Source organism: Physeter macrocephalus, chromosome 16, assembly GCF_002837175.3.
Source record: "Physeter macrocephalus isolate SW-GA chromosome 16, ASM283717v5, whole genome shotgun sequence".
In the NCBI taxonomy this organism is placed as follows: Eukaryota; Metazoa; Chordata; class Mammalia; order Artiodactyla; family Physeteridae; genus Physeter; species Physeter macrocephalus.
In genome coordinates this window covers 5,419,325-5,438,434 of record NC_041229.1, presented here as the reverse complement: position 1 = coordinate 5,438,434, position 19,110 = coordinate 5,419,325, and the positions used below count along the sequence as shown (strand labels likewise).

Here is a 19,110-nt window from a genome sequence, read left to right as displayed (position 1 = left end):
TTACCAGCTTTGGCTTGGGTTCCACCGAGACACGGGAGTTGCGTTAATGGGGCGGCACGTCACCCACCCTCCCATGTCCAAGAACTTTCTGGGAAAGCCCTGGAGGCAGAGCAAAGCCGAGTCAGCAGCCCCCATGACCTTGTAGTTCCGTGTCCTAGAGCCGCCCTTGGGCCTGTGCTGAAGTCCTCTCTTTGGGGCTCTTCTTGTCACCGGGCAGGGCCCACCCCAGGGGATCCTCTCAGAGTGGGAACGTTGCTGCAGAGACGTCCCACGCGCGTCCTCACAATTCGACGAGCTACTCCAGCGACTGTCTTGCGCTGCTCTTGACAGGGGTCTGCCCCTGAAACAAGAGAGCAAGCAGGAGGAGGGCCTCTCCCAGACTCAGAGCCGGGCCAGGGTGGGCAAACCCAAGGCCTCCCTGAGACCTGCCCCCGAGAGGGCCCACGGAGCCCATGGCAGCCCTGCTGACACACTTTTCCTCATTCCCCTCCCCTCTTTTTACTCACTGGTGTGTATAGTGTCCTGGAAAAGGTGAAGTGAAATTCCACTTTACTTCCTCTCATTTGCCCTTCTAATCGTAATCAAACTGAATCACAAGAAGTTTTTCCATCTCAAAAATGTTACTTAACCTCTCCGCAGTTTTTCCTAATAAATTGGTGATTATAAGTCCTATTTGTTGCCAAGGGGATTCACTGGAAAATACACATGTCCGCACAAAAAGCTGTGCACAAATGTTGATAGCGGCATTGTTCGTAACAGCCAGAAATTGGAAACAACCCAAATGCCCATCCACGGATGAATCAATAAATAAATGGGGTTTGTCCATACAATGGAATATTATTCGACCATAAAAAAGGAATGAAGTACTGACACATACTACAACATGGTGAGTTTCGAAAGCATCGTGCTAAGTGAAAGCGGCCAGATATGGTGTTTTCCCATTTGTACAAACGTGTAGAACGGACAAATCTACACAGAGAGAAAGTTAGATCAGTAGTTCCCAGTGGTGGGGGGAGAGGGAAGTGGGGAGTGACTGTGATGGGTACGGAGTGTCTTTTATGAAGTGATGAAACAGTTCTAAGATTGATGGCGGAGATGGTTGTCCACCTTTGTGACTATACCCAAAACCCACTATTGTAGCTTTAAATGGGTGGATTTCATGGTATAGGAATTATATATTAATTATATTATATTATATTATATTTATTATATTATATCAATATTGCATTGTATCGTATCCTATTGTACTATTTCAATAGAGCCGGTACAGGAAAAATCCACGTCAAGTACCTCTTGCATGGCAGGCCTCGGCAAACTGGCCCCATCTGTGGCCTGCCTCTCCAATTTCTTCCTCTCCATCTCTTCTCCTCCCTTCTCTCCCAGCGCCAGCCAGAAGCACCACCCTCGGCCCTTGTAGGGCCCTCGGCTGAACTTGGCCCCCCTCCTCCTATAGCAAGCGCCACCGTGATTCTGGAGGCACCACATCCCAATTATTTCCTTGGTCGTAAGAGTCTGGAGGCACCCAAAGACGCTTCTGTGCACCTTCACCCCCAGCGCGCGCTCTGCCTGCAAAGGAGAGACTGCGCCTCTCCCGGCATGTGTGGGACAAGCCCTTCTCCTCCAGCCCGGCCGGTGGCGACCGGGGCAGCAGCCGAGGCAGAGCGTGGTGCCGCCCCGCCGTCCACCCTCGCCTGGGTCCCACACGCCGTGACCCTGACCTGGCAGCTCAGGGTTTAGCCCTGGGTCAGCCCTGCCCACTCGTCCCTCGCAGCTCCCAGGGCAGGAGGTCGGGCCAAGGTCCTGAGCTTGGGAGCAGGTCTACCGTCCCCCAGGCACCAGAGGCCCGCGGACCCACGCGCCGTCTGAGGGGTCGCCCGGAGGCGGACGGGAATTCACGTGGCCTTGGCCTCGTCCGGCTGCCCCTCGGTCCACTGTGCTGACCACGCCTGCCCACACTCCCTCACCCTCTTTCACACTCGTGGGAGCTCAGTTCCATTCTCTCCTGATCTTTCCTTCAAGCAGTACATTTTTTTTTAATATTTTTTTTGATGTGGACCATTTTTAAAGTCTTTATTGAATCTGTTACAATATTGCTTCTGTTTTATGTTTCGGGTTTTTGGCTGCGAGGCTCTTGGGCTCTTAGCTCCCCGACCAGGGATCGAACCGCACCCCCTGCATCGGAAGGTGCAGTCTTAACCTCTGGACCGCCAGGCCAGTCCCCTTTACTCAGTACATTTTTTAATCTTTATTTTTTCTTGACTTTTGTTCCTTGCCCAAGGCCCTTGTTGTATTCCTGGAGTCAGTGACACTAGTTATCCATTCTTAGCCCGACCTCTGTGGGGACTCAGCAAACCTCACAGATGAGCCAGAATCCCATCGCACCGCTGAAAGCACTCTTGAGGCCACGTTCCCCCGTATCCTTCCGCCTGCCCACACACACGGAGGAGGGAGGAGGGGGCGTGAAGCACATTAGGATGGGTGGGGGGTCTTGGCTGCTTCCTTGGTGTCAGCTCGGGGGAAGAGCTCTGCGGAGTCCAAATTCAGGGCCTCTCCAAGGAGGGTCAGAAAACCACCCACTGTGCATTCCCGGAGGTTGGCCCGGCCCCTTTCTCAAGGGCAGGCCTGGATTTCCATGTACGCTTCCTGAACACAGGCCACCCCTCTCTATTTTCAGTTGTCGACCTTAAAAAAAAAGAAACAGAACAAAACCTCACCTGCATTAACATAGATCACAATGACCTGTTTGATGACACACCATCAGGACCAATCCTGGATCATCACAAATAAATGACATTTTGGGGGCAAAGAAGCTAAAGTATGGCCCTTGTCCTGTGGTGAGCACTACTTGCTACAAAAAGAAAAAGAGGCCGGTCTACCTGGAGAGCGTGTGCAGGCTCCCCGGAGCCTCTGGCCTTGAAACACGTGGTCTGGAGTCAGACTTGAATTCCAGCTCTGCTGTTGACTGATGCCCGTCTGAGCTGACTGCCTGCTTTTTCACAGACCTAATTTCCCAATGTAATCTATTAAACCTGGAAATAAACAAGACGAAACGGAAAGTCACTAAGAAAAGCTTAGGAGCAATAAAGACCCTGGAGTTCGTGGTGAGTTGTTTGCTTCCTCCTTCCTTCCTTCCTTTCTCTCTCCCTTCCTTCCTTCCTTCCTTCCTTCCTTCCTTCCTTCCTTTCTCTCTCTCTCCCTTCCTTCCTTCCTTCCTTCCTTCTTTTTCTGCCTGTGTATCTTGCTGTTCTGCGCAGCCCTAAATTTCAGAGCCAAAGCCACTGTTTCCTGGTTCATTTTTCCAGTCCATCCACACTCCCAATAACTGTACCCATTTTCAGCAATGGGTTTTTCACAGCATCACTCTAGTTCTGGCTTGGTCCCCTTTGCTCGGGCTCCCCTGGGCCAGATGGAGAAGCGAGGATGGAAGGAAGACCACTAGGAATTGCAAAGACCAGTGGGCTTAGCACGGACCGAAATGCTGGCTCCCCGGTGCCTGGGGGGTGTGGGGTCCAAGCTGTGGGCGCTAAGACTGAGAACACCATTCCAGAAGGCCAGTAGGTGGGGCTGGCAAAGCAAAGAGGGGGTTCAGCAGGTGTCACAAAGGCAGCGAAGGTCAGGCTGGAAGGTGGTGCGGACTCCGTTTAAACCCCACTCCTTCCACTTGTCAACAGGATAAATGACTTTGCTTCTCTGAACCTGAGTGTTGTCCACGAACATGGAGATAAGAATGCCTGTTTCACAAGCTGAGATGGGATTCAGTGTAAGAACACACAGCCGAGGGTCCAGCACGTGGGGACTTCAGTGAGGTCAGCTTCCTTCCGTGCTTGGCAGAGTTCAGGAGCCTTCATGAAGAGACAGCCAGTGTTGATTTGGCATTTGAGGAATAATTTGAACTCCCAGGTCTGGTTTGGAGGAGGCAGCTGGCTCTCCTGCCAGATCCAAGGACGGACTCGGAAGGGCCCACGTGAGCTGCAGAGAAAATGCAGAGGCGGGCGTGTGGCCCCGCTGAGGGGAGATGCCAGGCCATGGGCAGTATTCTTCTGCCTCTGTTAGCCCTGTCCTCCCTGGCTCTTCAAGAAGGCTCTTCCCCCAGAACCTCTGCTCCGGGCTGCTTTAAGGGGGCCTATAAGGAGCATGTTTGCAAACATGAAGCCCAAAGGGCAAAGGCTTTGTTTATCTGGCTGCTAGGGAAAAATAACAAAGCTGGGGGAAAAGACTGACGATCAAAAAGAAAAAGATCGCCCATAAAATGACCAGATTAGATTAGACCACGAAGATCCAATTATGCCAGACCAATTGAATTTCCTCTGAGGTTAGCATGACCAGCCTTCCAGAAGCAGAGGCTGCTGGAGCACAGGGCTTGTGATTGGCACCTGGCACAATCCTTTCTCCAAAAGCTCTTAGCAGGAGTTCAGACCCCATGAGCCCTGGGTGGAGTTGAGAGGTGCATCTCCACCTGGCATCTGTGGCTGAGATTCTACTCTTAAAAAATGTCCCTAACACCCTCTTCTTTTCTTTCTTAGCACCAAATATAGTTTATTATGTATTTATTTTGTTGAATTCGTGCCTTCCTCAGCTCTGTCAATGGCAAAACAATTGAGGAAAACTTGATTCAATCTTGATTCCTTTCTGTCTCTCATCCCTGCATCCAATCCATCAGCAAGTCTCCTCTGCTCTCCCTACACAGTGCATTCAGAACCTCTTTGTCCTCTTGGCTCCATCTCCATCACTGCCACTGCTGTCCAAACCACCATCACTCCTGCTTTAGCTGCAGAAATCGCCTGCTCACTCATGTCTCTGCTGTCTCTCTCGCCTCACCCTGACACATTCGCCAGGTCAGAGGCAGGTATTTCTCGTGTAAGTCAGATCGTGTTGCAGCCTGGCGGAAGCCTTCCTTGGCATCCCCTCGTCCTAACCACCACAAGGTCCTGTATGACCTGGGCTCTGCCCAGACCTACCTCACGTCACTGTGCTTCCACCAACGGTGCTGCTCAGACCACGGGCCACACTGCCCCTGCCCTGGTCTTTTGCACCTGCTGTTCCCTCCTTTGGGGCTGTCCTGGCTCCTTTCCGTCCGTCAGGACTCAGCTCCGTGGTCACCTCCTCTGAGGGCTGTTCAGCATCCAATCCCAGGTAGCACCGTGGCCTCAGTCAACCCCGCCGCTCGCATCTCATCAATATCAGATGTCATCTCATTTATCTGCCTATTTATTATGTGTTCACTTCTTGTCTAGCTCCCCTCTAGTCGAATATATCCACTCCACGAAAGCAACCTGTCTTGCTTTCCTCTGAATTCTCAGCTCCCAGATCCACCATTAGAGAAACTCTACAAATAGTTCTCGAAAGAGTAAAAGTTCGTGCCCTCTTCTGGCTGGAAGTGCACAAGCGCGGGGACGTGGTGTGATCTGTTCACAACTTTATACCCAGCGCCACCCATTGGACTCCACTGCCCCTCTAGAGAGAGAGGGGAGAGAGAGAGAAGCTATTTTCCTCCAAGATGCAGCCGAACATGATTTTTGCTTGTTCACGCAACTAATGACGAAGTAAACATCCAGTGATGGTATGGAAACAACTCGTGGTGAATTCATAAATGCCAAGTCTCAGAGGTGACAGGGAGATAGTGCATGTTCCTATCATATGCATTTGTGGGCATTTTCCCCCCTAATCTTTTAAAGTTAAGTTTAGGTTTTCTACAATGTGCAGTCGCACATAAACTTCATGTATTTTGAATTCAATATTGTGCATGGAAATGTGTGTAAGAAATAGATGTGTTTCTGAGTGTTCATTTCCATGATCAAAAAACTACCCATTTTGGGGACTTCCCTGACAGTTGAGTGGTTCAGACTTTGTGCTCCCAGTGCAGGGGCCATGGGTTCCATCCCTGGTCGGGGAACTAAGATCCTGTATGCCACATGGCGTGGCCAAAAAAAAAAAAATTTTTTTTACCGTTTATTTTTAGCGTTTATTCACTTGGTCAAGGGTTTTAAAGTTTTTAAAAGTGTAGAAGCAGCTGAACTATATTCAAAGCTCAGAGACTCTGAAGAAAATGTGAATGAGCTAGATCCAATGAAGTGCGAGGCTCAGGGAGGCTGGGTGATGGAGAGGATGTAGGGGGCCCTGGCCAGCAAGAGCAGCTGGAAATGAGGGGACACTTGACCAAGCAGGGGTACCCAGAGGAAAACCCCCGCTCCGAGGGAGCAAGCAATACAGTGGTGAGCCCTGAAATAAAGGACACAAGAGAATGGCTGTGAAAGAAGTCACCTACACACCACCATGTTTGCTTGTTTGTTTTAATTAAAGTGTAGTTGATTTGCAGTATCACATTAGTTTCAGGTGTACAGCAAAGTGATTCAGTTATATGTATATATGTATATGTCTAAATATTTTATTCTTTTCCATTATAGGTTATTACAAGGTATTGAATACAGTTCCTTCTGTTATATGGTAGGTCCTTGTTGTTTAACTGTTTTATATATAGGAGTGTGTATCTGTTAATCCCAACCGCCTAATTTATCCCTCCCCCCCTTCCCCTTTGGTAACCATAAGTTTGTTTTCTACATCTGCACACCACCATGTTTTATGGATGGTTAACCATTGTCAGAAAGCTATCTGTCTCTCTGGCTACAGTTAGTGTTTGTTGAATGAGTGAACTGATGAATGAATGAAGAATGGGAAGCGGGTCAATCTTCCCGTATTATTTGAAGAGAAAAGGAGGTAAGATGTACGAAAGTAACTGGCAATTAATGAAAGTTCCATCAGGGACTTCCCTGATGGAGCAGTGGTTAAGACTCCACGCTCCCAATGCAGGGGACCCGGGTTCAATCCCTTGTCAGGGAACTAGATCCCACATGCATGCTGCAACCAAGTGTTCTAATGCCACAACGAAGGAGCCCACGTGCCACAACTAAGGAGCACGACTGCTGCAACTAAGACCTCGCACAAAGATGGAAGGAAGGAAGGAAGAGAGAGAGAGAGAGACAGAAAGAAAGGAAGGAAGGAAGAAAGAAAGAAAGAAAGAAAGTTCTATCAAGCTTTCTTGAATCTAGTTTCGTGTGAGGGTAGTTTTTCCTCTAACCCATAGATCAACAATAGCGAACATTTATGTTCTAGGCACTCTCCATGTGTAAACTCAACAGTTACAGCTGCTCTATGACTTACACAGTATCATCATTATTCCCAGGGTATAGAGGAGAAAATCAGAGATCAGAAAAGCCAAGTTATTGACCCATGTTCCCAGAGCTAGAAAGTTAGAATTCAGCCTACAGTAGCTTCCTCTGGTGGGATATGTGTCCACCTTCTACTTAGTTATTGGAAGAAACTCATTAAAATGCATCCCTTCCAATGTGACTTTCTTTGGCACAGACGGAAGGCTGGCGGTGTGTTCCCTAAAAGATCCCGATCCAGCCAAGCAGAACACCTCTCACACGTGGCTGGAGGTACACTGCAGCGTTTGATTTTGCTTTACAGGATTGGGGCGGAAGGGTTGAAATCATTGCAGAGGAAAAAGCATGAATGCTTATTGCATGTCTGCACATGCCAGAGACTGTGCTGCAGGCTTTGCAGAAATTAGTCCATTCAATCCTCACAGCGACCCCGTGAAGTAGGTATAATTACCTCTATTTTACAAGTAAGGGCACTGAGGTATGGAGAGGTTAGATAGCTCAGATGAGGCAGAGCTGGGATGGGAACTCAAGTCTTCCTGGATCCTTCTACCAGAAGTTCCATAAAGATTGAATCAATTCTGGTCTAGGGTCGGGGAGGAAAGGCAGGAAGGCCTTGGGGAAAGACAGGCCCTCCTCTGTTGCCCTCTTTCTTTCCTTCCTTGCTTGCTCTTTCTTTGCTTGTTCCTTCCTTGTTTTCCTTCCGTCAATAAATATTTACTGAGAGTCTATCACATGCCCGGCTCCGTGCTGCGAGCTGGGGCTACAGCAGGAACGAGATTGGTATTCAGAGAGGTAGAGAGAACAGAACAGATAACAAAAAGGAACCGAATAAACAGGGTAATTATAGATGGCGATAAGGGCTGAGAAAGCCATGGCAACAAGGGGTGGCCTTGACAAGTGGCAGTGAGTAGAGGGCACCAGGAGCTAAAGACGGTGGGGGGAAGCAATGCCACGATGAGAGACGGCAGGTCCTCCCCCAGGCTGGAGGCGAGCCGAACTCGACCTCCTCCCAAGCCTCACCTGCTGGCTCCTACCCAGGGCGTTGCTCAGAGAGTTTTAGCATCTCAGGCAGACCTAGGAGACCTGCCCTGCCTGCACCCCCTGATAGGCACAAAGCCGGCTGCAGTCTCCCCATCTGTCAGATGACAATAATAACATATCCACCTCCCGAGGCCATCGTACAAATTAAATGACGGAGCGTTTGGGAGAGTTCAGGCGAATGAGTGACACACTATAGAAAAGTGAGCTGGAATTGTAGCAAGAGGGAGTTCAGTTAGACACAAGGAAGAACTTTCTGATGGAAAGGATGATATTATGCACAGCAGGTTTCCAATGAAGAATCTTATCTATATTGACCATTTAAAATAGAAGCAATAGGGTTAACAGATGTAAGCTATTATATACAGGATGGATAAACACCAAGGTCCTACTGTATAGCACAGGGAACTATATTCAATATCCTGGGATAAACCATCACGGAAAAGAATATGGAAACATGAATGTATATATATATATATATATATATATAAAACTGAATCACTTTGTTGTACAGCAGAAATTAACACAACATTGTAAATCCCCTATACTTCAATTTAAAAACTTAAAATAAAAAGAATGTTTAAAAAATTAAAAAATAAAATAGAAGTGATAACTATCTGTCTCAAATAAGTGCCTGACCCTCCATAGGCTTCGTGAGTGGAGTGAATAAATGTAGAAACGGATGAATTTTTAAATGCAGGAAGAGGCAGCTTAAAGAACTCAAGAAGTCTCTTTGTTAGTTCTAAGTCGGGGATTCCAGAAGCTTCTCTCTGAACAAAAGTGAAGGCACCGCCCATTGGACCCCATGCACACAGGACCCTGGAGACCAGCTGACCGAGCTCCTGTGACTGCGCCCTTCCCCAGCCCTCCCCGCACCTGCGCTGCAGCCCCACTGTGCACCCTGCCCGGGGTTACCCTCATTAACTCCGGGGCGGGGACCAGGGAGCGTCCACAGTGCAGAGGCAAAACCAGCATCTTTCTGTGGGTGTCGTGCCCTCTCTCCATCCCCCGTCACAGCCGGGCCTGGAAATGGCTCAGCATCTGGTCGCTAGTTACCAGATGCGTGGCGTTTACTGTGTCTGTCTTGGGAACTTGGCCTGCCTGCGGTCTGGCTGCTGGAGTCCCTGAGGTCCCTCACCCACAGGGCTAAGCCAGCAGAGACAGGACCCGCTGCACCGCCAGCTTCCGCCCAGGCTCTGTCCCGAGTAAAGCAGGCGGCCGAGGGGATTAAATAGGCCTGCTTCCTCAAGCAGCACGGTCTGGTAGCTGCAGGTGGAGACCAGGGATCAGGCAGGGGGTGGGGACAGAACACGCGTATGAGTAAGGAGTCAGCAGGGAGAGGAGGGGATGCTTGGAAGAGACGGGGCCTTGACCCCTTGGTTGCCAGGGGTTATGGTACCTCTGGGGGGTGTCTCTGGGGCCTGGGCAGGAAGGAAGCTTCCAGGCGGCCTGAAGAAAGGCTCAGCCAGGGGAGGTGGCCGGAAGCGTCTGCCGGATTCAGGCAGCCCCTGAACCCCTCCCCCAGAGAGGCAGACGCCGGTTCCCTGTCTGTATAAGGAACACTTCCCTCTGAAACCCATTCCTGCCTCTCAGCACCCAGATTCCCCCTGATACCTAACCCACATCCTCAGGCTGAGATTTGAATCTACTCTCCTCTTGCCTTCAGCAGGTATGAGAAGACCAGCCCTTCCCATGTTGGGGAGCAACTTTAGCCCACATCCCTCGGCCACCTTCTCAAATGACAGCCTGTTTCTCAGCTTCCCTTCACCGTCACTAGAGTCAACTCCCGGGAAGGAATTTGCCCACTTCATGCCCTGAGTGACGAATCTCTCCGCTCACATGGCTCCAGGCACAAGCCTGACCTGGGCCCCCTCCCCTCCCCTCCCCACACCCCCCTCTCACTGCCACCAGGTCCTTAAAGAAGCATCCTTGTCTGTAGAAATCCAAAACTGCAAATAGCACCACAGGCCAAAGGAAATCATGTATTAATAAAATGGTGAATAAAATCCAAATCTTGGACACAGTTCTCTCCACTTCTCAGCTAGACTCCTTCCCCAGGGGACTTCATCCTGTCCGTGTCTTGACAGCGGAGGCATCCGCACCGCCTGAAGGAAACCCCGTGCTCTCACTCAACAACGGTTTTGGATAAAGGAGCACAAGAACCCCAGACTCTAAAGGGATGCTGGGAATGGTCCGGGTAAGCACTCTGAGTCAGGATCTCTCAGAGCTGCCCTCTTCTCCATCGAAGGGGATGGAGCAGTTGGGAGAGGGGACGAGCCTTCTCTCCTCGACAGCCCTCCCCCCCGCCCATCCCACTGGGGCCACTCTGGGAGCAGACTGGGTGGGAGGGGAGAGCCCAGCCCCATCGGGTAGAATGTGCCCCTCCCATGCCTCTCTCACGCCCACCTGTCTGTCCTCCCAGGGGCCCGAAATTTCTGCAAGGTAGGGACAGGGTCCTCCCGCTTTGGAAAGCCCAGCACAGCGTGGGCTTCCCCAGAGGTCTTCTGGGTGATGCCCTGGCCACTCCTGTGACTTCTCTCTGAATCCGATTCCTGCCCTCTCCACCCCGTGCATAGTTCATCAGCGGTCCAACCCCTCAGAAGCTCTGAATCCCCTGATCCCCGACATGGCTGATTGCCTTCCAGAACAAGACAGGGGTTACTCTTATCTCTCCCAACATCTTATCAGTGACTCGGACCCCAGAAGGTCACATTTTGGGGAGTCTTTGCCTATGAGGATCTAGCAACAGTTATTCATAGTTTCCAAGCTCTGTCAAGCTCCTCAAGGACAAATGGCAGATCTGGACAGAGCCAGAAAGCTCCCGAGCGTTTAATCAAGGGCAGCGAAGCATGGGTCTTCCCTGAGGGTAGTCACCTGAGAGAGCTGTGGTGGTTCCTGCTGCAAAGACGTATTAACCTATTGCTTTCAACCGTGTTGTGTTGCATATTTAAATCTGCCGCCTGGGGATACGGTGGCACATTGATACCCCCTGGTAGATGCAATTCCTGAACCTGAGCTAAGAAACATTGGTGTTTGTGCAATTGGAAGAGAGGGAAGGCCACGGATGGACATTGGAAAATTCTGAACACATGGAAATTTCTGGCTTGTGTATTTCAGAGTATTCAAAAGGAATGTTCTCTTAAAGCCTAAGTGGGTGACCTGCCTCTATGAATGTTTACAAGGCTGAATAACTGCAGGTCGGAACCTGGGCAGACCGCACACTGGGGAGCCGATTTAGGGAAAAAACAACAGGCTTCCTTGAGTGAGGAAGTTACAGATCCAAAGCCCTGTTGGGTGAATTCAGGTTTCTGCTTTACCTGGGGACACTGGAAAGTCTTGGACCCTTCTAGCCCTTAGTTTCTTCTTTCCTACGATGAGTGAGCGAGGGTTCTGATGAACCCTTAGAATGATTGTTTAAAATTAGTTGTGGACGCTACTATATATAAAATAGTCAACAAGGACCTACTGTATATAGCACAGGGAACTCCGCTCAATACTCTGTAATAACCTATATGGGAAAAGAATCTGAAAAAGAATAGATATATGTATATGTATAACTGAATCACACATGAAACTAACACAACATTGTGAATCAACTATACTACTCCAATATAAAATAAAAATCTTGTAAAAGTCTGCCAAAAAAAGAGTTCGTTTCAATGCTCTGTTTTTTAATGGGATGGTATCGGGTTGGGTTTTATATTAACAGCTAAAGCCCTGAGAGTTTTCAAGAAGGAACTACTTGGGGTAGAACATCTTTGGATTCTCAGCAGTCTTGAAGTTGCCCGTTGTGTGCATTATTCTTGGTTTCTTTGCGCTGTTCTTCAAACAGGACCAGGGAGTTTCAGGCGTGAGGGCATCGCTCCCTTTGTCTGCTCGTGGATTCTGACAAGGCAACAGAGAGGATGGGGAAAGTTCTCTGAACATCCTTCATAACAAAGCCAGTGAGGATGGCTTAGGATCATTCCATCTGGAGCAGAGAATGGACTTTTCTGAGCCTCTTGACCTTAGGTTATTTTTTGCTTATTGTTGACTTTTCTAGGTCTACCTCCTATATGTCTCCCCAGGAATTTTTCTTTCATCTTTTTTCTTTTTTTGAAGCTGTTTGTTTTTATTCTGTTTTGTTTCTCCCATTTCCATACACACTCCCTGCTTGTTCGTGAAGATTATGAGCTACGTAATCAAGCCAACCACTTTTGCTGTCTGGAGCAGAGCTAATATTACACGTGAATCCTATATAATCCAGGAGACAGAACAGACTGGGAAGGTCTGGTCCTTTTTTCTTTACTTTTGGCTTTAGCCTAAGTCATCACTGCCCTGTACCTTCTTTTCTCAATCTATGAAATTTTAATGATTTTATTGACCTTGAGATGAAGGTAGATGGATGGTCCCTTGGAGCTGTCTCCTGACCCCCTTATCAGGCTCACCATCACCTCCACCTCAGAAGATGCCGAGCTGATGTGGGGAAAAGAGACAGTGGGAGACAGAGTCTTTAAACCTAATTAATATGTTCAACTATCCTCAATTAATTATTGGGCAAACTTTGATTTCTGTGCCAATAAATTCATTCGGCTGTGACTTGAACTTACAACATGGTACATATTCTGGCATATTCTTCTTCCCGGGCCCGACAGACACTAAACTGGAGCACTGTGAGTCCTGTCTGGATCCCAGGAGCTACTTCAGGTCCAGGGAGAAAAGTCCTAGGGGCACCCAAAATTGGCTAGTCTCGCATGAGTCTATCCTCACTTAAACCCCAGCGGGCTGCTTTTTCCAGGTACTCTGAACTGTGAGATCTCACTGTCCGGGACCTGTCAGCCGCCTGCCAAGTGGAAGGAGGAGGGATATACGGTGGATGCTGGGGTCAGATAGACATGGGTATGAGTCCCAGATCTGCCGCTCACTGCCTGTGGGACCCGCCCAGAGCGTCTCAGACGCTGTGCCTGGACAGGGGCCACGTGGACCCAGACGCTGTCCCCTCGCCCTGGGGTGGGCCTGGAGTGAGTGACCAGGCCTGAGATGGCAGCCTCTCCACTGACCCCCAGCAAGGGGTGATTGTCTTATCAACGTCATTCTGTTCCATGTGGCCCACTAGAAAAAACTTCGGAGACACGGACTTAAGTTCCCCTCCCTTTGTCCCTGTCACCTTTACCTCCCTGCAAAATGGGGCTGAAAAGAGCACCTACTTGAGACGTGGATGGACCTAGAGTCTGTCATACAGAGTGCAGTAAGCCGGAAAGAGAAAAACAAACATCGTATATTAATGCATGTATGTGGAATCTAGAAAACTCGTACGGATGAACCTATCTGCAGGGCAGGAATAGAGACATAGACATAGAGAACGGACACGTGGACCCAGGCGGGGTAAGGGAAGGTGGGACGAATTGGGAGATTAGGATTGACATATATACACTACCCTGTGTAAAATAGATAGCTAGTGGGACCCTGCGGCATAGCACAGGGAGCTCAGCTCCGTGCTCTGTGGTGACCTAGAGGGATGGGATGGGGGGTGGGGGAGGGAGGTCCAAGAGGGAGGGGATATAGGTATGTATGTAGCTGATTCGCTTCAATGCACAGCAGAAACTCACACAACATTGTAAAGTAATTTTACTCCAATTAAAAAAAAAGAAAAGAAAAAGAAAGATTATTCTATATTTAAATAAAAAGAAAAAAAGAAAAGAGCACCTACTCATAGGAATGACCCACAAGGAAGATTCAGCCAGTAGCAGCTCAGTGTGAGTAGAGAATACTTTGGGACAGTTAATGGTACTTAGAGTAACGGTGACAGGGGCCTCTAAAGTTCAGCAATTCTGTTATTATTTCTGATATTGTCTCCACTTTAAGCTCCACCGCCGGAAAAGACACATTTTCTGCCCTGCCTCCTAAGGGGTGACACTGGGGCTCAGCAGAGAGCCAGGGCGACACATCATCTAGGCCCGGGTGATCAAGGAGAGAAGGAGAAAGAGATACTCCTTCACCCCAGACAAGCAGGCACTTACTTCAATGATGGAGGAAAGCAAATGACCGGAGGCTACATTTCTGAGGAGGGGGCCCCTGCAAGGCCAGCCCTCTGCCCTACACAGCACCGGCCTCCTGTAACATCCGGGCCCATTAACTCATTTCTCTGGGCCCAGGAAGCCGCGGTGGGTGCGTGAGGCTCAATGTAGAGAAAACACTCCTTTCCATTCAAAGTTTGCTCATCGTTTGGACTTTGGGGAAATTTCCAGAATGAGACCAGCCAACCCTCAGTTTCCCGTGTCAGGGCTATGCTTCATCCTCACAGACAGTCTGTCCTAGATCTCGTGTATTCTGCCTTTTAGTAATTTCCTAACTGGTTTCCTGGCAACGGTCAGACCCCAGCTCAACCCACTTGGCACTTTGCAGACAAAGCAGCCTTTCTAAATTGTAAATATGACCTCGCGTGGCCTCCCACTACCTTCAAGATACTGCCACGCTCCTGGGCATCGCGCACGAGGTCCCTCACGGTGAGCTCTCCCGCCACAGCTCCGCCCTTCTTCTCCCCTCCCCGTCCACCCACCCCAGCCGTGCCCGCTCAGTATTCCCTGCATACTCCACGTTCTCTCATGCCTCTGTGGTTTTGTAAATGCTGTTTCGTTGCTCTGGAATGCCCTCCCTCCTGTCTCCAGCGGCCCCATCCTGCCCACCCAGCGAGCTGAGGGTCACAGTTCCATGAGGAGGCCTTCCACAGGCAAACTGGGCAGTCTTTCCTGTGCAGGCAACGATTATATCATGACTACACTGCGGCATTTATCCTGCTGGAGTGTAACAGTCTACCTCCATGTGTACAACCCACCCCCCCCCAAACTGTAACTTCCATGCGAACAGGGGCTGTTCAGCAATTTCCCAGGACTTCAAAGAGTTCCCAGAAGACAGTGGGTGCTCATTATAAGCTTGTTGAAAGGCAAATGGGGAAAAACACCTGTATGCCTAATAATAACATTAATGGAAAGGGCAATAATGAAGAGAAGAACGCAGTAGTCATGATTAGCGTCTTAAATTGTAGAACCAGGAGGAGTGAAATTTTGATCAACCTCAGGACATATAAGCAATCCCAGTGAGAACTCTAAGCGGAGGAATTACGAAGCATTCATGCCACGGAAGCCACATGCCAGGTAAGAGGCAAAGCATGTGATCAAAGCTGAATCCCTGGAAAATCACTGAGCTGTGAAAAGGTCCAGGGTAGATTTGTAACCCAGCACAGAAAAAATGAATTGCTGGGAAAAGGAAAAAAGACATACCTGAGAAATCCTGAGTCTCAACTCTGCAGAGTGTTTCTTGGCAATTACAGCATCTTATGTATTTGGAAAAAAATCACGGAAAACCAAAGCCACCAACAGCATCAAAACTCCAAGAACCATTCACAAATCATCTGCTCCCTGCGCTGCTGTGCAAATTCAGCCCTGCACCTGAGCTGACTTGATGTCCTTCTTACCAGGAGAAAAGCCATCTTCGTGCCTTATGTATTCCAAAAAATCTTTTCTGAGGGTTCACACCTTCCCAGACACTCCACTCCACTGTGTTTCGAAAAACTGAAGCTAACTTAGTGGGGATACATTTTCACAAAACAGGGCCGATTAAGACAACTCAAGCTAAGTGTATGACTGAAGGGCACCTGCCAGTGGGCTGGGTAAGTCCTTGTTGACAATGGTGTCCTTCCCATCACCATGCTTGGCTTTATTTTGTTCGCCCAACTCCAGAGAAAAGCAAACACAATTTTCCTAAAGCTTGCCAATCGCAAAAGACAGACATCTTTTGGGCAACTATGCATAGCATCTATACGACATGGATGTTTGGAGAAGGGGGCTCCACGCCTGTTCATTCTCGGGCTCGTACGAAGCGGAACACAGGGAACAGCTGCCATTCACCGTGCAGAGCATCTGTCAAAGCTGTATTTAGGGAGCTGAACAAACAGTGAGGAGTCCAGATGCATTCACTCGGAATCATGCAGCATTTCGTCAAGTGAAGGAAAGGCATTTTGGTGCAGGTAAGCAAGGAGTCTTACTAACGCATTCCACCCAGTCAAGCCTTCAGCGTTTTCCACAGTGGACCTCACCAGCACCCTCACCCTCTACCTGAATGACGGCAAAGGCAGAGAGGGTTCTGCCCTTGCAGGAGCTGAAGCCATCAGGGACAGAAGCCCACGCACGTCTGTCTCCACCGCCACGAGGAGAAGGTGGTGGAACCAGGCGTGATGCTCAGGGCTATGGAATGGCCAAGGGTGGCCAGGAGGCAGCTCATGGCTCGTCATCCACATGCAACCAAGATACAGAGCATCAAGCAAGGGAGTTAAAACCACACGTTTATCCCCTGGGAACAGTGGACAGTCTGTCTAGATTTGAGGTGGGGAAAAGAAGGCTAAATTTCCACCAGAATTAACTCCTTTTTAATTAACTCCCCAAAGGAGCAATGTGGCATTTCTCCCCTTACCTCATGGATTGCCAGCGTGAACACAGAGACAAAAGCTCAGTTTCTTGGTCCCCGAGAAAGCAGCCGGGTCCTTGATGTGAGCGAGTCCTTGCACCTTTGGTTCAAGAGTTTGGATGGCCCAGGTGACCGGGCCCGGGGCCCTGTTCGTTTTTATGAGTCTGTGGGTCAGCTCAGACCGGCTGACGACTCATCTGTATGCAATGGCTCTCACAGAACACAGTTTACTTAGAACTGGTTCCAATAAGAGGAGGCGTGGCAGGTAAGTGGGCCGGATACAGCAGAGGTGTTGAGCCGCCAGGGCTAATTATGAGGGATTTGTTTATGGAGCCGTGTTGGAACCAGTGTGTACCTGCTGAGGGTCCCAGCCAAAGGCATGCGTGAAGGCTGGATGCTCCCGGATGGGGGCACCAGGGTCCCCGAGGAGCCCTTCCGAAATTTCTCCTCCTCAGTGACCACAGGTCAGGCTGGCCTGACCTTCCCTTGGCCATTATCTGCCACCCTGCTCCCAGTTCAGTGCAGAGCTCTGTAGCCGAGACTTTACAGAAGAGCCCTGTAAAGGGAAGGAAGCCCTGCGGCACTAGCATCTCACTGGGGGTAAGGTCCTAGCTTCTCTCACTCAAGGTCTGCAGTGGGTAGTGAGGTGATGGATGGAGCGGACTTGGCACGTACTTGGCACTGAGTGAAGCCTCGGGAAATCAACACACCCCAGGATCTGTTTTCTTTCCTCCTTCCTACCCCACCCCTTAGGGTCATCTCCCTCTGGTTCATGCTTGGTGTCTTACACCCTCTTGAGCTGTTCTGGTGTCAGGGTTCCTCCCTGTCCTAGTGGCCTCTGTGGACCCTCACTCATTTCACTGCTAGTCACCACTGGAGCGTCAGAAAACAGTTCCCCTAATAAGCTGTCACTTTGTGCTCATGGAGTAGCGGGGCGGGGGCGGCCGCGCGGGGCTGGAGGGTGAATGCAGGCACCCTTCACCTTCACCTTCTTGCCGGTCTCCACTCAGCACCTCACGAGGTGGTATTAAGTATCAGATTTCACTCCAGTCTAAGTGACTCAAAGAACAGGAGAAACTGCAGAGCTGGGCTGTAGTTTGGAGGCCACATTCCAGTGATTCTGACACAGGAACACCAGGAGAAGGTATGCATTTTGATTTTCGTAGAGAGGATAAAATAGAAACTGATAATTACATGAGGAAAGGAAATTGTGTTTTCAAACCTGTATAAGTATCATCAGTTTTATAATAAAGCAAAAAGAATAGAGTAGGTATAAGTAAAAGAACTTATAGGTGCATTTCCCATATGAAGTTTGATTGTAGGAGACCTATTCTAGGGAACAGCAGTGCCACGGGAAAAAGAACAAGAAGAGAGTTCCAAAGCTTGTGCTAAATATGACTTTTTCCCTTCACAGAAGGTCCCTGTGGGCAAGCAGTCCCTACCCCCTCTCCCTAGGCTCACCCCTCTCTCCACAGTTACCTCCTTTCTCAATCCCTCACTGTGTGGTCCTCCACCTACCTTCCCTGGCATCCGTACCCCACCCGGGGGGGGGTGGGCAACCTCCCACTCCAGGCTCCCCCTCCCCATCCCTGGGCAGCACGTCGCCCCAAGTCTGGGTGTGGGGAGCATAGGAATCCAGCCTGCAGACGCCCAGTGCAGGGAGAGTGGGCGACCGGGGGCCCTAGCAGCTGCGCCCCATAAAGGCTGAGACCGGCAAGAAGGTGAATTCTACCCTCCTGATAGCATCCAGCTATACATCCCCATCTATAGGAGGCTCCCCCAATTCCTCCAGCCAGAAGTAACCTCTTCTTCCATTTATTCATGACGCTTCCCGTGAATTTATGCCTTATTGTGTCTGTGATGTCCTCTCCCCTACAAAGCATTAAACTCTTGAAGGGCAGGGACCATGTTTTATTCATGTTATAACTTCCCCAAGTGCCTGGCGCTGTGGCTTTTACAGGAAGGCCCTCGACAAGATTTTAGTGAATTAAACGGAATCATCAAAATCCTCCCTTTGTTCAATCCTTTTTTTTTCTTTTTAATGTCCCTTGACCTGGAATTTCTCCCAGAGCCCTGGATGCACTACCATCTTCAAAGGCAGTAAATGTTTCAGAGGGAAGCATTTCATCTCTTGCACACAGATTTCTCAAAACCTTTCCATTGTGAAGCCCGGGTAACGGTGTTCTTTCCTTTTTGTCACCTCAGTGGGATTACCTAGTTCTCCTCTGAGGCACACATGTTCAGACTGTACCACATCTCTTTCACCAGACACTTGTTCTCCGAAAAAATCGAGGCACAAAGATGAAAGAACATATTCCCGCAAAGAGTCCCTCTATCTTTCCGCATTTAGGAACGGGAGGCCTGTCTGAGGGGCCATGTGTTCACTTGTCGTGGAATCACCTTTGCTGTTCCAGCACGGTCAGCACTCACCACACCCAGGGAGCTGGTGATGGAGAGGGGGCTCCTC

General features: G+C 49.6%; 1 protein-coding gene across 1 annotated transcript in view; it reads right to left on the bottom strand.

Moving 5' to 3' along the window:
* The window catches only part of KCNJ1 (potassium inwardly rectifying channel subfamily J member 1), a 28,675-nt gene extending 11,817 nt beyond the window's left edge, over window positions 1-16,858 (bottom strand). The window contains exons 1-2 of the mRNA XM_007129607.2: window positions 16,650-16,858; window positions 2,877-3,029 (exon numbers count right to left, since the gene is read on the bottom strand). The gene's annotated coding sequence lies outside the window, so the exon portion shown is untranslated. The remainder of the gene's footprint in view (window positions 1-2,876; window positions 3,030-16,649) is intronic.
* Between the last annotated feature and the right edge of the window lie 2,252 nt (window positions 16,859-19,110).